Source organism: Crocodylus porosus, unplaced genomic scaffold (assembly GCF_001723895.1).
Source record: "Crocodylus porosus isolate Cpor-Errol unplaced genomic scaffold, CroPor_comp1, whole genome shotgun sequence".
NCBI lineage: Eukaryota > Metazoa > Chordata > Crocodylia > Crocodylidae > Crocodylus > Crocodylus porosus.
The window spans coordinates 36,865,968-36,878,758 of NW_017728907.1; the positions used below are offsets into that span (position 1 = coordinate 36,865,968).

The 12,791-nt window shown below is 39.2% G+C and overlaps 1 long non-coding RNA gene across 1 annotated transcript; it reads right to left on the reverse strand.

Annotated features, from left to right (window-relative positions):
* Positions 1-485: 485 nt before the first annotated feature.
* On the reverse strand, positions 486-9,163 carry LOC109307319. The gene is made up of 3 exons (XR_002100233.1): positions 4,437-9,163; positions 4,025-4,155; positions 486-2,641 (listed from the first exon to the last, which is right to left on the reverse strand). It is a non-coding gene; the product is annotated as an uncharacterized LOC109307319 (long non-coding RNA).
* Positions 9,164-12,791: the final 3,628 nt, after the last annotated feature.

The following is a 12,791-nucleotide window of genomic DNA, read 5'->3' on the forward strand; positions in this document are numbered from 1 at the left end:
CCGGGCGGCGGCGGCGGCGCGGGCAGGACGCGCGAGGAGGCCCCTGTGCCGCGTCCCTCTCGCTGCGCGGCGCTCGCACGTGTGTTACTGACAGAGCCGAATCCCAACTAGACTCCAGCGCTGCTCCGCGTCAGCGCCGCGCGCCCAATCCGCCCCCGGCTTGTTCAGGCGGAATAATAAAACCTGCCAATCCCGGGGAAGACAAAGGGACGAGGGAGCGGGGAAGGAGGCTGGGTCAGGTGGGAAGCAGGCGCCGCCTGGCTGCGGAGCAGGGGAGGCTGCCGCTGCTCCTCCAGCCCCGGGTCCCCCCAGGCTTGGATTTGCCAGGTCACGGCTCGTCCCCCGGGGCCGGAGCCAGCGCCGCGCCGCGCCGGGGAGGAAAAGTTGCGAGCGGCGCCTCGCGAGGCGACCACGTCCCGCCCCTGCCTTTTTTTAAGTGCTCCCCACTGAAATCAATGGGGAGCCGTACTTAAACGCTAATGCGGCTCTATAATCCGGGATTATTAATACTCTATAAAGGTTTAAAGCGGGGGATACGATCTGCACTTGGCTGGCAGTTAACACGGCAGCTGCCGTTTGATCCGGGCTGCCGCACCTCGGGGAAGAGGGGCACTGTCTGAGGGCCAGTGAGAGGCACTAACGCCTCATTTGTGCGAGTGGGGGGAGCATAGCACCATGTAGACAACTAGAGAGGAAAAAAAAGTCTCCCTCGAGTAGGGAAAACAGTAATGAAAGAAGCTTTAAAAGTGCCACAACTCTGAGGCCTATTGCCCTGAACCATTAGGCAGGGCCAGTAAGATGTCTCCTGTCTCGTCCGCTCTCGCAGGGCAGGTGCCAGATCGCTTCACGGCGTTCAGTGCAGGTAAAGAGTCGGGTGAACAACAGAAGATAGATGGAGGATTCATTTCTTTAGGGAAGACGATCATATCAGTCTCTTAATTCAGCATTTTTCCTGTAAATAATCCATCCAGTGAGATGCCACCAGGTTTCTGCTCCTCAGAGTTGCATCTAACTCTGTAGTGCGGCACAGTCTAACCCTGGGTGACGCACTTACCCCAAACTATCCCAGCACTCCCATGAAATGAGCGTAGTCATCACTACACAGAGCTGGCTCCATCACACAGGTGGAGCAGTTAGTTGCTTTTGGCAGCAAAATGTTTAGTGGCTGCAGAGTGTTTGGCTAAAGAGGAGCTTGAGTGGTACACAGTTTCCATTGTGCTCAAAGCAATAAAATATTGTAGAGCTGTAAACGTCTAGTTAGAAGGGATATGTTCATTTTAACTATGGGCATTTGTTTAGCGACGGTGTGTTTGTATTAATATGAAGCGTACATTATCTCTTTGAAGGAGCAAAAAGTAAACCTTGTCACTGCAATCACAATCCAGGTGTACTTTAACCACAGCGCCACCTGTGGGTGTCCTGTATTTTTGCACCCTTCCCTCAATGGACCGAAGAGAAGTGCTGTTGATAACGGGCTGCAAGTCAGGTAGAAAAATATTTAGAGGTGACAATACATATTTCTAGGTGCCATCAATGCATTTTTATATTCTGATTGTATACTTGCTAGTACAATGTCCTTTAAATGTCACAGAAGTACAATTTAAATGCAGGGGGAAAGGTCATTTCTTTCTTCTTATGCATTAATCAGTCCTATGGAATATAATTGAATGGGATCCCATTGCAGGATTGGAACATTACTGGGCAGAAAACAAGAGATGTGGGTAAAAGAATGATGCATTTTTAGTGCATGTTTTTGCAATTAATCACCTAAATATAATCTCCATAAATTTATTTGCATATGTATTTCATTTGGGTGCATATACCAAATGAAATGCATATGGAAATAAATATCCACATACAGACTCTGCACTTACAAGCTTGCCAGTCAGATGCCGTGGTAATTTAAAATATACAAGTTATGCTACAAATATTAACAGTTGCTTTTAACCTATGTTCTCCAACTAGCAAAGAGCAGTACAAACAAGAGAACAACCCCTACATGAAACAAAAATCTGTTACCTAATTCTCTAATTCTGTGATGTCTGTAAATTACCAAAATCAGGGTTTGAATTCAGGAAATATCAGGAGTTTCCAACTGAGAAAGATTTCCTAACAAAAAAGCTGTGCCGTTGGCACAGAAGAGTTTACCAGTTTTAGAGCTCACTACTAATGGTATATAATAGGAGAGATCCCTTTCCAAGAAGCAGGGTACCAGACCATTCTTGATTTTTAAAAAGCTTTCCAAATATTCACTACCATATATTTTTCAAATGCATTACTGCATAATATTAATCTTTGCTTTTTCTAAAATATTATTTTCACTAATTTTGTGATTAGTGTGAAGTAGAAAAATCTTAACTGAGATCATTTTGCAGACTTATTTTTTTTAAATTTTTCTTTTGTGCAGCATCTGTTGTCGCTGTGCTGTCATCTTTGTTATGTTTTTCATTGTCTGTGTGCCATAATGTAATTAGTTAGTTCAACATCATCTGTGCTATTAGACGAGATGTTTCTATGGTAAGTTAACATAGTTCTGTGTAATTGGTAGATTTCAACAGTAGGCATAAATGTGTCCATCAACTTCAGGTGGGTTGAATCCACAAGATTTCAATTCACTTGGGATATTTCTTCCTAGAAGAGACTGTTAATTGCAGCTGAATAAATAAAAACATAATACACAAGGAAAAGCTGATGGCTGGTAACACTGTAGGGTTTGAAAGAGAGAGAAGCTTATAAAATGGTTTATAAGGTTGAAAGCTGTTAGCTGAATGATTGAAAACAGTTAAGTCTATCATCAAAGTCATTTCACTCCATCAAATACCCATGAGACAGCATCTAGGGAGAACAGAACCAACTCACTGAGGTTTTCCTCTTCCTTCCAAGAAAGGTTGCCATTTTTGTCCCTAACCCCTGGAGACTCCTCTGGGCATGCAGCTGTCTCTTCCCTTCTTCCCTAGGTTCCCAAACTGCTGATGCTGCCATTTTGTGATGAGATTCCCCTTGTTGTTATCTTCTGTCTCCCAATCTACACCTTTTAGGTAAAGGATCAGACTCTGAAAGGAAACCCTTTGATCTCATAACTCCTTGTAGAGGCAGCAATGAAATAAAACTGCCATTTCCTATTTCAAAATAATACAACTTTCTTCTGTCCCAGGATCTCAAAGAATGTATAAATATTAGTGGATTAAGGCATTATTGTCTACTGGTGGGAGGGAGTACAGATCCAAAAAAAGAAGTCTGTAACAAGCTGGGAAGAAAAGCCAGGTTTCCTGACTTTCAGCAACCTCCTAATCATTAGACCACTCTATCTGCTCTGACTTATTTTTAGAAAGATACCTATACATATACTTTGTTCTTCAAATCCTTAGTCACATGAGTAACACTGCTTCCTACAGTTGTGCCCTGTGGAAGTCCATGAGTAAGGAATTCTCACATAGATAAGGAGATAAAGGATGTGGTTCTTCCTTATCATCAAAGGATCCACACCTTAGTAAAAGCAATATAAATTGCATAACACGTAAGTAATGAATTCCCCTTAGCAAGAAGTAAAGCTAGATGTACAATGATACTGCCATGGTTAAAATTATTGGTAGCTATTTTCTTGAGTGTATTTTTATTTGAAAAACTGATATAGTGTCATTATCCTCTAGTCCTGTGAGTGGAATCTGTGGCATAAGTCAATACAATCAAAGTCTGAAACTTTACTGTGTTATACTTAAAACTGTGAACCTTTGGATGTTACCAGAATACGCATATTTATTAACAATAAGTTTGCTATACAATAGAGTCCTACAACCAAAAATTTCAAACAGATCATGCTGAAGAATCTAATAAAACAAACAAGTTAGTTTAGGTATTTTATATAGTTTTTGTGATCACTAATTATAATAGTGCAATTAATAAATATATTCATAAATTTAAAAGCAGTTAAAAGATATTTCTACAATTCAAATGTTATCTTTAAAAAACACAATTGAATTTTTAAAATATTTTGTAAATATATATATATGCCTTCTGAGCTTACCTTTCTGTTGTTTTCCCTCACAAAGACTCTGATGAAAATCTGGTGAAAATGTTGACTCTCCAGCAGTTTCACATTATAATAAATGGTCATATCAGAGGGAAAGACAGCACAGTTCAGGGCCATCTAAAGATCTGAAAAATAACAGTAGTCTATGAAGTAGTTTAAATTTACTGCACAAAAAAGAACAAACAGATATGGATTTTAAAAATATATCAACATTGGCTAACTCAATTGACTGAAATATGTTCAATAAATGCAGAGGTACATGTTTTTAATGCCATCATTTAAGCTTCTGAACATAAATCACACTTTACAATAAAATCATTTTTGATAAATCATTACCAATTCTTTTCAATCAGGCCTAACTTCAAAAAAATTCCAGCAGAGAAGGCAAACTTGTCAATTTCCCCACCTATAAGACAGAAAATTACAGATAATATTTAAAATCCTCTATTACAATCTGACCATCTTTTTGCTGTAGTCATTTTTTAAATTACATTAGCCATGGAGCAAAGTTTTGTTTTCTGTAGTCTGTCAGTGAAATCTGGTTTGATTTAAGAAAACAGGCCCAGGGAGATGTTATTTAAAGAACAATGTCTTGGAAATGATTTGTAACAGAGGAAAAATGAATATTTAACTCTAGCTTTTATTAACATTTCTTCCAAATAAGCTAAAATGTTCAGAAGATGTTAGCACAGCACAAATGAATACATACCACATTTGCTACTTTTTTATTGTCTTTCTACATAGATAGTATTTAGGGCAGCTTTGAAATTCTAGTAAATCCTAGAATATTATTTGAATATCTGCCTGTTATCAGTCTAGCCAAGGGATGAATTATTTACTATAACTCGTTGCTAGGGAAGTATTCATATGACACCTTAGTAAAGTTTTGATAATTTCTGGAAGACGCTATAATTTATGAAGTGGTCCGTGACCGATTTTTCACTATTTCGCACTTATCCACATACAGGACACCTACTGATGACCAGCTTAAAATACATTAAACATATGGAGGATTTTTTTTTTTTCAACTGGGATTCAAGTGGTGTCCAACCCTAAAGTTCAAATGGATTTTTGTACATTTTAATATTTGTGGGAGGGAGCAGTTCTACCTAATATATTCTCATGTTTTCAACGTCTTTCTGATGATCATTTCTGATGGAGACTTTGACTGACACTAAGCATTATTCTGAAGAGTTTAGACAAAGTCTGGTACTGAATATAAATGAAAGCATATGCAATGTGCTTTCCAGTTAAACTTAAAGTTGCTTTTTAATTTAAGGGACAGCAGCACTCATGGGAAAAGAAAGGGTTACAAAAATCAAGAGGGAGAGCAGCTTGACTGCTTGTCTGTGGCAGAAATGCCACTATCATATTTGATGTAAAATTTACATAGATCCCAGTAGTTATGACACAACTGTCACTCTAAGTTCACTTAACTGGACATGAAATAATAATGACCAACAATCAGAATGACAGTTCTCCTTTCATTCTGCAGCCATGTTCATCATATCTTAAGTTTGCAACGTTCTCCTTTTTCACATTTTTTATGGTGGATTCTATTAGACAAACATGTTTTCATTATTATGATTTCTCTATTTTATTTAGCGCAACATTGCCTTACAGAAAAATTGCACAAGTTCCTAGGCTCTCTATTCAGTCTTTAGATGTACTATGTATCACAGCAGTGATTTGTTAGTAGCAAATTATGTCAAGTTAACTCTTTAATTGTTATTTTGCCAAATGTGGTTAATATGCCTCTTGTATCTGAATTTTTCTTGCGTATGAATATTGCATTAATTTTATATTAAAATAGAACTCCCTATTTTCCTTAAGTTGTTTGTGAGAACTTGACTGAATACTTCATGCCGTGGCAATAACTCTTTCATATTATTATAATTCAGTCGCTTTTTTCTGTCTTATAAACAGTCTTACAATTAAGAGCTAATGTTAATGGAATAGAATGTTGTCATAGGATAATGGTTTCCTGCTGCTAGATAAATGCTGTGGCAATGCTAGGACATTTATTGAAAGTAATAGTGAAGACAAATCCAAGAGATTTATTTTTAAAGCAGGTGCCGTGGATCCTGTGACACCATTCTGTTACAATTGCTTTATTTCCATTTTATTAAATGAGCGATGAAGATGGAATCATTTTGCCTGATGTACGCTGGTGCAGTAAAGTGACAGTTGCTCATCTTATCATCACAGAATAGCACTATTCTGCTTGGCTTAAGGAACAGATTTATTTTTTTGGCTTGTCCAATTAGAAGGATGCTTGTTGCTGAAGAATATTTAAAGTATTTTATATATATAGTATTTCTATGAAGAAGATGAGGATTGATGTTTCTGCTCATCTATTAGGTAGACGCAAGGGAAGAGGAGAAAACAGGGCTGGTGCCTGGATTGCCCATTCCTCTCTCTCCTGCCTGTGATACTCCAGAAGCCCTCCCCTTCTGCTCTACAGAGACTGAGGATTAGGGAGCCTTCACTGCAGGGCACGTTCCCCTCCGACCCCTACAGACAAGGTCAGCACTTCTTCACCTTCCAGCAAGCATTCCTACTCTGCTCCTTGCTGTGCTTGAGGAGGGGAGTATTACCCAAATGAGGAAAGACCAGTCAATGGCGGTGTTGCACCTGGGACAGTTGTGGTTCTGGGAAAGCAGAAAGTCCTCAGCTGAGTTAGTGCTTATTTCCTCTTTGTAGTACAGGATTTTGTGGGGTTTAGAAACCCTGGCTCCATGTCCTGTGGCACTGCAACATGGCTTACAGTTCAGGCTAACAGGCCTAGACCTGACAAAGTGCTTTGGACACATGAACTTTTATTGCCTCCTCTGGAGCATGGAGTCCCATGCAGAAGGCTCCATGTGGACATATAAGCTCTTGCCAGTGGAACTGAATGCATGACTGAGACCTTAAATGCAACGTGTCTCTATGTTTTGAATGCTAAAAAGCACCTATAATCTAACAATCATTTAATGATCTGACTACTCTGCTACACTGTTTTAAAACATTGTAGTCAAATGGCACAATAATTGTGTATTAAAGAACTGTACAGCTCTTGCCAGGATCTCCTTAACAAATGCCTTAATTCACATTCAGCTTTAAATCAAAGCGAGGCTTGATATCAAACCAGCAAGCGCTGCTCCAAGAACCTGCTCTTAGGACAGCTCTGACTTCACTTCTAAGGGAAGAGCTCCCAGGCTGTAAACAACTTTCACCTTTACTTGACCCCAGAGCTTCTAGCAAAGAGGAGTGCAGCAAATGCACAAATTCCACCTTAACCCATGTAAGAACTAATTAACTCTTCAATTGCTGTGATTTTTTTTAAAATCACAGTGCTATGCCCAAATCTTACAGTACCTCTGTCAATGGTTGTCAAAGAAGAATGATCACCTAATGAACCAGATCCAAAAGCAAATACCAAAGTTATATACGAAGTGGAAGAAACTTTCAATCCAGACAAAAGGAACACCTGCAGCTCTGAGGTGCAGAGTCACTGTGAAGGCCACTTGGGTAGCGGAGCTGTAGAAGTCACTTACTATTCAAAGGAAATTTAAGTGGCGGCTCAATGCCAATTTAGGCATCCCACTGCTAGTCCCTTCCTAAGGACAATATCCATGACTGCATTGGGGCCTATCACCTTACATGACATTAGGGATTCACAGGAACAATATAGGTAAAGTAGGTCTAGGTACAAGAGTTTGGTGCCTCAGTGCTGTCAGATGTTGTGATTTTTATCCCGTGTTGTACAATATTTGCTGTTTTATTTAAAGCCCTAGATTCTAAAGTTATGTGGTTATGTGAGGACCTCTGCTTTTCATTTAATTTATTTATTATTTTATTTTTAATTAATGAACACTTTTAGACCTCATGGCTACAGAGAAAGGCTTGAGAAGTTTAAACAGAAGGGTGCAAAGTCAAAAGACAAATAAGGAGAATCCCACATTTATTCTTTTTGATAAAGGCAGGATTTTTAAAAATATAGTCTCACAAATATTTGGGACCTCACTTATGATTTCTGAATGCTTGGGACTGCTAATGCAGTTTCTTTATCTCCTTTATTAAAGCTGCCCTTACTTCAAAGAAGTATTAGATTTTTTGTGTCCAGGATAGGCCCTACCCACCTTATCCCCAGAGTTGCCTAGCACTGTTCATGCCTTAGCAAGTACCTTTCAGTCCATGTATTTCTCCCACAGAAGTCATATTTTCCCCTAAATTGGTTATCCTGCTTTCAAGCTAGCATATTTAGCCTTTTAGAGCTTGTCTGACTGGAAAGGCTATGGACAGCCTATGCTGGATCTGGCCCAAATGCTTTATTTCTATTATACCAGATGATTAATGATGTGGTTTCTTACTGTTTGTCTGAGGGACGTTGAGGTAGGAGAGTGATGGTTGCTCAATGCATTATTAAAAAGCTAAATTTGATAGCCCTAAGTAGAGGCTTGTGTTACATGCTTCAACTAATCATAAAGTTGCTTACTTGGAAATGTAATGCTTTTTAATAGTATACCATACTTCTACAAGTAAACTGGTCTCTGATTGGCAGGAGTTTTACTTTAACTTTAATCAGTAATTAAGGGTCAGCCATCCAGTAAACTCATTAGTTTACACCAATTACATTTGGTATAGTAACTAATGATTCCAAGGATCAAGCCATTTATTTCTGAGCTTTCAAAGTATAATTATTGTGTAAATCAGATAGAGTGTAAATCTTTTCCATACGTTTTGGTTGGTAATTGAGAAATAAAATGGTTTCCAAATGTATTCTCTGTCCAGTTTTTGTTCTGCAGTAGATGTCTCATGGGACTCTTTAAAGTATATGGAAAAGGTGATGTCAATAGCAATGTATGCTGGGCGAACTGAGACAGGATTAATTAATGGAGATGAAAGGGAAAAGCTAGGCCCTTTCAAATTGTGGTCCAGGCCTTGACTTGGACATCACACCTTGGATGACAGTTCGCAGTTGAGAGCATGAAGAGATGTGGTTCAAAGACTGACAAGTATTTGGAGTATAAGAGAATTAAAAATCCTTTATGTTTTATGTATAAAGGCCTTTCCAATGTGCAGTATTTAAGATGGTGTAATCTCTGGAGCATTTGCCTTTGAAGTTTAATATGTAGTTCTTCACATCCACATAACATTTTCAACGCGTTAAACAAATTAGTCTCTGGTTACAAAAGTTTTTAGACATTTACAAGTTGCTGTTTAACTAAATTTAATATGTGCCAGTGAAGCTGATCATACACTTGTTCATTTAGAAGAATGCACTTTTGGAATGATTAATAAACAAACCAGTCTCTCCTATTGCTTCAACTTTGGTGTTTATTTGAAAGCAATCTACTTTAAAAAGACATTAATATCCCTAGAATTATTATTAGAATAATTGCTTTTACTCCTCTCAGAACACACATTTTTTCTCATTTCCCTTCAGCACAGACAGCTTTCTACTCAGATATAAACTTCCTATTATTATTCCTATTCCACCCTCCACCCCAAAAAATGAAGAATAGGAATTATACAGTTTTCACTAAGGAATAATTAATTTGTCTCAAGTATTAGAACAGAGAATTGTAGAGTGACTTTGAATGGTAGTCTCTGAGGAATAGCATTGTTTGTTCTCTTCAGTCTTTAATGAGCTTTAGTAAATGGCCAGGAAAAATTACCTTTTTCTGTAATATGAGAGAAGCAAAGAAGGAAGGAAGCTAAAGAATCCGTAGGAGAAGAAGGGAAACAACCAGACACACACAAACCCGTTCTACCACAGCACTTCCACTGGTTAGTGTTTTTCTTTAGAACTGAAGAGTAGAGATCCAGTTTTTCCATTGCAATTAAAACACATAACACCCCTAATATTTTTACAAGAGAAAATGCAGCATGTCTCCTTATACACTGATGTATGTGTCTGGCTTATGCTGAGGAACAACTGCATGTGGCTGTACTCTGGAAGTCATCCTGGCATCCTTCTCAATTAAGTTGTCTTTCTCTTAAAGGACTCTTTAAAGTTTCTGGTTTTCATATTATTTCCAGCTTTAGCAACAGCTTCCAGTAAGCTTTGTCAAGCCACTGCTATTTCTCTGCAATGGACTTCTCTCTCCACTTTCACAGTCACTGCCATCAAGAAAAGTGACTGAGGCCAGTCAAAGGCAGCAGTGTCAGGTGTTCATTTCAGCTAGGGTCCAAGACCCACCGTCAAGGGAACAAGGGCCTACTCTTCTTGCTTTCTCTCTTTCTTCCTCCCCAGTCTCCACGCCTTTCCTCACTACCTACCACTACTGCTTTCCAATGATGCTGGGACATCTGCTGCCCTAGAACAGTGGCTTTCAACCTGTGGTCTGCGGGCTGTTTAAGGGGTCCATGAAAGAACATTATGATCAATCAAAGGTATGTGAATATCCACACTTACAATTCAAGGGGGTCTGCATCTCCATTCAAAATTTCCAAAGGGTCTGCAAATGAAAAAAGGTGGAAAACCACTGCCCAAGAAGATGGCCACCTTCTGCTGCATTAGCTATGGCAACTAACTCCTTACCTCAATGTAAGCTAAAAGGTATTATGAGTGGGGCTCTCTTGATCCCTCCTGCTGAAGTCATTCTACCTTGCACTGGATAATCGAACATTCATTAGGCAGCAAGTGAGCATGACTGTAGAGCCAAGTTATTAAGACACAACTGGAAGGGGGAAACCTGGATTCTATTCTCTGCTCCAGTGAATATTTCAGCATGTTACATTAAATATTCACTGGAGCAAGAATTGGAAGCCATGTCTTTCCCTCCCACGAGTGCCCTAACCACAGGACTAGAGATTTGCACTCACTCCCTCAACCAATGAATATTTAATTATTCAATGCAAAGTAATACAGCTTCAACCAGAAGGATGAAGATAATTCCACCCCTGAACTCCATACAATCTGCTGGTTGCAGCAATAACTGGGAAGGTATCCAAATCCCTTCATCTTAGTGCTTTAGCCACTAGGGTGCAGAATACCACCATGGGTTTTGCAAGAAAGGCCCACATAGGTTCCTTATATGAGATACTGGCTTTGAGGATCCATTCTTAGGTGCACAGGCTTTCCCATGTGAAGGTCTTCCCATGTGTAGGAACCTATTGATTCCATTAGGCAGCAAAGCACATAAGAGCTAGGCACACTAATGCATAGCATTGCAGTACTTGCATCCTTTGTAGACATGGCCCATAGAACTAGTCCTCAGTAGAGGTATTCAGTCCTTGAGTAATCCCACAGATGAATCCACACGGAGAAGGATTATGAGGGGAAATATGCCTGGACCTGTTCCTATACATTCAGGGTGAAAACTAAGGTAAAAGACTAGTGCTAGAAAAGACTTCTGCATCATTGATCTCTCTCATCCTCCACTGATGGGGAAGAGCAAATGGAGAAGAGAGTAATGAAAAAAGAGGAACCACCGAAGGGCCCAACGGGGAGGGATGATTAGAGTCAAAACTGATGAGGAAATCTTAGAAAAGGACAGAAGACAGAGAGGATGAAACTCAAGAAAATGAAAAAAGTTAGACAAGGGAGAAGAAAAAACCTTGACTTTAAGCTAATCACTTCTCTGTGGCTCAGTTTCCCAAGTAAAAAGTGGAAAGAATATCATCTTACCTCAAAGGGATTCTGTGAAGATAAATCCATAAATACTTGGCAGATGGTTAGTAGCTATGTTGTTCAGGACCATGTGAGAGATGAGGTAGAATTTATTTTAGAGCGTCATGGAGGGGCTGATCTATTGCTGTCATAAAGAAAGAACAAGCCTTGTTCATTTCAGATGGTGTAATTTACAAATCTAAGCATTAACCTGACTCAAACCTGCTTAAGCTTTTAAAACAGGTAGAGCTTGACCTTATTTCAAACCAGTAAAAACACGTTTTAGTTCCTTAAGTAACTATCTACTGTGGCTTTTATAATTTATTCTTCCCAAAATGCATTTGAACATCTGCAGTATCATTATTTGAGTTTTTTTATACTATTAGCTTTAAATTTTTATAAGCCGTGCAGTCGGATAGGTGACAAGTTGAAAAGTTAAGGCGGGCACGGTAATTTAGAAGTTTTAAAGCAAAGCTATTTTTGACTTACACAAGTGCAAAAAAAAGCATCTGATTCCAAACCTCCATGGTTACATTTGAATAACTCCAAAACTTCTGACAAGATTCTCTTCAAACTTTTCTCAAGACAAGTTCATCTGCGCTAAGACTAAACAGGAGAATTCGATTCAAACGGTATTTTTTTTCTTGTTCATTTGAGGGGCTTTTTGAGAAAACAAACAGCACTGAAAAGCAGGGTCTAGACTATAAGTGCTGCAGATCAACTTCATATAATTGCAAATGCTGTTTTTAAGACACATATGTATGAGACAGCTTCTTCCCTTTAATGTTTCCTTACCTCAGAAAGATCTGACTCTAAACAATCTAGCAGCCATTTTGTAATACTGTGACAGGGTGACTGATACCGATAACATATAAGGAAGTATTAAGCCATACTCTGCAACTTTCTTGCATTGCCTCAGCAGCACAGAATAGCTACAATGCTGCCCCAAATGGGCAACTGAGGATACCTTTAATAGGAAGCCTTCAGATAGCCTGCACTTGAGTGATTAACACTGAGCATGTGAGGGTGATTAAGACTGAGGATGAAATGACAGCAGTCCATTCCCCCTCCTTCTCTTTCACTTTCAGCTCTCTTCCATGTTCTGTTTTTTACTTATTGGCCCAAAGCAAAGTGGTCCCTCCCTACTCTTTCTGTCTAGAC